This window comes from Rhinoraja longicauda, chromosome 9, assembly GCF_053455715.1.
Source record: "Rhinoraja longicauda isolate Sanriku21f chromosome 9, sRhiLon1.1, whole genome shotgun sequence".
Classification (NCBI taxonomy): Eukaryota; Metazoa; Chordata; class Chondrichthyes; order Rajiformes; family Arhynchobatidae; genus Rhinoraja; species Rhinoraja longicauda.
The window spans coordinates 35,059,375-35,063,931 of NC_135961.1; the positions used below are offsets into that span (position 1 = coordinate 35,059,375).

The following is a 4,557-nucleotide window of genomic DNA, read 5'->3' on the forward strand; positions in this document are numbered from 1 at the left end:
AATTATCCATTTAAGATCAAAGCCAATATGAATAATGAGTGGCGGTAAAAGGAATATGTTTTAATTTAGAAAGTTACGTTCATGTCTGTTTTGCTTGAAAATTGTTAGAAGCAGGTACATTAGTAGATGAAGATTGGAAAGCGATTTGAAGGAGGAGATGTGAGGTACCATTTGGGGAACGTACATTGTGGGCCACATGGCGTCCGAAGTATTCGAAGCATGGCCAGAGCTTTAAGGGGAGAGGGGCGAAGTTTAAAGGAGAAGTGCGGGGCGACCTTTTTTACACAGAGGGCGACGCGTGTCTGGAACGTGCGGCCGGGGGTGGTGGTGGAGGCAGATACGACACATGGATATGCTGGGAATGGAGAGTTTTGGATTGTGCGCAGGTAGATAATAAATGGTCTTTGCATCATGTTCGGCACAGACACTGTGGGCCGAAGGGCCCGTTCTTGTGCTGTACTGTTCTATGTTCACGCAATTCCAGGTACTGACAACTGTCCGTTTGAGGATAATTATTGCGACAGGAAAGAGTAAGAGTAATAAGAGATTAGCTTGAAGTCCATTCAGCAGCGGGGCTTGCTCCACCTTTTCCTTATTTCTGGTATCCAGTGATACATTCCCTTCTCAGGAAGCACCAGAAGCCAGCGCTCGACTCCCTGTCTTATCTACTGATTAGGAAATCATTACAATATCGTGATTTGTGGATGTTCAATCGACGCATTCACCGCTGTTAAATGGAATAATTCAACACCATTAAAAATATGACAGATTACAAAGGGATGATTCATAGGAAGCAATGCGAACATATTAAAGATTATTTCGGCGTGTTTGGGAAGTATTGGATCGATGATAAATAGCCGCTGACATACAAAGCTGTGTCGGAATGAATCTGGATCAAAATGGAAGATGGCAGGAAATGGGGCCAGAATAATATCTCTCTGTGTGGCGAGTTATTTAGCCAGGGCCTGTTCGACTTTCGATAACCGGTGGAAAGTTTATGTTCAACAAAAGAAGAGTATCTTCAGCAAGAAATTAGCTCGACTTATTTAAAGAAATACCACATTTTTCCTGTTGGAGCCATTTAATATAGATTATGAACATGTATATAATTCACGTCAGCGACGCAAACTGACTTTAATTATAGCCAGATAAGTGGAAAATTAGGTTAAAAAATCCTTTAAAAGTCTGAAGAAGGGTCTCGACCCGAATCGTCACCCATTCCTTCTCTCCAGAGATGCTGCCTGACCGGCTGAGTTACTCCAGCATTTTGTGATACCTTAAAAAATGCTATCTCAGTAGAAAATTGAACTGAGTGTGGAAGTTGACCACCGGCAGTATTTAATTTGAACACAATCAGAAGATAAAATATCGTAAAACGGGTAATACCTCCAGGGTTTGCGGTTTCAAGAATTCCTTAATATAGGCGTTAATACACAGAATATATAGGCGCTGACATTAAATGTTTGTTCCATTTCTGCTACATTGCAAGCAGGCAGACCAGAAGGGCTATTTATTCTGTAAAGGAAGGAACTGCAGATGCTGCTTTAAACCGAAGATAGACACAAAAAGCTGGAGTTACTCAGCGGGCCAGGCAGCATCTCTGGAGAAAAGAAGGTGACGTTCCGTGTCGAGGCCCTGCTTCAGACTCAGGCTATTTATTCTGCTGTGTGTTTGGATTTCACAATTATTAATGGGTGGAGGAAGGAGTTTTATGAGACTGTATTATGTATAGTTCAATGATCAGAATGATCAGAAATTATCCAATTGGACATGTTCCGAATTTATCTGTGGAGGGCGAACAGAATAAAATAAAAGAATGCTCCAATTTCTGTTATTTAACAACAACAAAAAACTTCTCCAGTGAGTGCATTAGAATGAATAGAATGTGCAGGGAAGATATCCTGAACATATTTGGGAAGAAGTGAATTACAGCCCATATCCCACCCCAATAGAGGGGCATGTGCAGGGAGCGGAACTCGGTTGCATTTAATATAACAGGATTTTTAAATATGGTTTTTAAACAGTCGTCCGCCTAATATTGCGGCCCGTGCTCTATGCAAAGCTACAATGAGGCGCGTTATTGTATCCAATGGCCTACAGCAAGGATTCATCCCAAATCACAGACACAAAAAGCAAATGCATTTCCACGGTCTTTTTTAAAAAGGAATTCTTCCTATTGGGTATTGAACATGTCAATTTATATTTCAATATTTCAGAGCTGCAAAATTACTGCAAATCTGTACGAGGCCTAGATTTTGTTATTACACAAAACCCCTTACGTTTTAATTGATCACCTAATTCTACCAATATCCCCAATGCGTTGTTCTAAGTGCTGCATCTTTATAAAATAGACTCAAAATAAAGCCAAAAAAAGTAAAAATCTATCTAGTGTAGTTAGTATGCAAGGTAAATTGGTACGGGTGCAGACAAAAGAACACGATAGTCCCTTAAAATAGCCCGGCAGTCAGGCATGTGTGTGTTGCGTTAAACCTGTCAGAGTGGTGTAGGAAAAGTCCAAAGAGGGATTAATGTTTTGGTTTGGACTAGGCACATCGAGACTTGGATTGAAGACTGAAAGAAAACGATTAAAAATATTTCTGGGGGAAAATAATCTTGATTAAAAAAATATCAGATAAATTGTTCTCCGTTTAGAGTTGACACTGACTCGGTTAGTTTAAGGACATGACTCAAAATAACACAGAATTGAACCTCGGGCTTTCAGTCATATTTTTATAAATACGTAAACACTTTCAGTTGCTCAAATTATGGCGGAAAACCCCAATTCAAGTCTATTCCCTTTCCCTCTCGTGTACAGACCACAAAAAAAAGTTTTGGAAGCTGATTGTGAATCTGCGTTTTAATTATATGTTCCTTGACTGTGCGTGATACAATCTCGCCACTGACATTGCAGGGCGTCTGAAAGCGGGAATGCTCTCCCTCTGATTGCCCTGTCAACAACGTTTTCCATCACATCCCATGTTTACGAGGCTCAATGCAGCGTGGAGGGAAATGTGGGTTAGCGGGTGCGGCGAGGCGCCCTACATGGTAGCCCGCTCGGACCCGCAAAGCAAACCGCTCTGCCTGTGACCTCCAGCGTCATGAACAAAACATACAACGAGCGGCAGTAAGCGGAGGTCGCGACTGCGGTGGGGTCATTTCCAGCTCATGCATTTTCCAACATTCGGTATGTGGGGAACTCGATCACAATTCCCAAAGTTTACCTCCAAATATTCCCAGGCTCGCAGGAATAGGAGATGATCTTTACATATTTACGTTAGCCAGAGCTCCGATTTCAATTATGACTGAAGGAAAAACCACAAACCTCGCTAAAATAATTTTCCTTTGGCATGAAGATTGGGCCAACACCGTAGTCATGGCGACACGTGATCCTTTGGACAAAATATGCGGAATATTATTGGCCATTTGACCGGGGCTTCCGCCATTCCCCTGTTGGGACTAATTTTAATTCCTTGCATTTTCACACTTTATACAAGATCATCACAAACGCCGCCGCTGGAAAGCATGCTAACCCGGATCAAGGAACAAGCTCCATCGCAACAGAACTATTATGTTTTAAGCCATGCGTTATAAACCAACAGATTTTGACCTTTCCAGAGTCCGTGCAAGGCTCTGCGCCTCCACGAAAATATTTTGTATTTGCAATTCTGTTTCTTGCATCAAATCCAAAGCACTTTTGTGTGTTGGAGACTTTACAAAACCCCACACACAACACACACACACGCACACAAAAAAAAGGATGTACAAATAACGTGAAATGTATATTATTTATCTGGTTTTTTTTCAGTTGCAATAAACCCGCGGCAAAACCCTGAGCAATGCAAACAAGGTTTCGGCAATTTCAGATTGTACCAAAGCAAAGAAGAAATAAATATTTGCACAGCGGCCCAAGTTGTAAAGAAACCCTGTTTGACTGTGTTTATTAAGGCGCTTTTATAGAGAGTAACGAAGCAAATGATGCAACCATTTTAGGTAGGAACACAAAAAAAGTCACCATATATTTTGCTTACTACTTCCAAGATAATTAATTAGCACAAAAGAATTAAATAACCTAAAATGGTCGGGAGAGATATTGTGTACCATATTAAATTATGAATACATATATGTACATATTTTTATAAATAATAAATATTGTGGAACACTCAAAAAAGAAAAAAAACAACAAACTTACTCCAACCGTTTCGGATAATCTTGGATTATGCAATAGTGTTACCTTTGGTTAAAGAGAAATCCAGATTTCAGACTAAAGATAACGGTTTTCCCTTTTTTGCTGCGTTAATATTACAAAGCAAACCGGTTGCAATGTTTCTTTTGCTCTCCATTTAAATGAGAAAAAGGCAGACTTTTTTTGTCGTTCGCAGTAGAAGCTGTGCAAGGTATCTTCGACTTTAATATTGTTACGTTTACAGGATGAGACTACAGCCTCGAGTTTATTTCTTTCAATCTTTGTTTTTTTCCCCCCCAGAACACGAATTTAAAGTCAATTTTCGACTATCCCCAAAAATAATAATCTAGCAAATATATCAGCCCGGGCTTCTT

The 4,557-nt window shown here is 40.3% G+C and overlaps 1 protein-coding gene across 1 annotated transcript in view; it reads right to left on the bottom strand.

Moving 5' to 3' along the window:
* Window positions 1-4,165: 4,165 nt before the first annotated feature.
* Window positions 4,166-4,557, bottom strand: part of LOC144596957 (forkhead box protein G1-like) — a 1,692-nt gene continuing 1,300 nt past the window's right edge. Inside the window, exon 1 of the mRNA XM_078405855.1 lies at window positions 4,166-4,557. This exon is cut by the window's right edge and continues 1,300 nt beyond it. The gene's annotated coding sequence lies outside the window, so the exon portion shown is untranslated.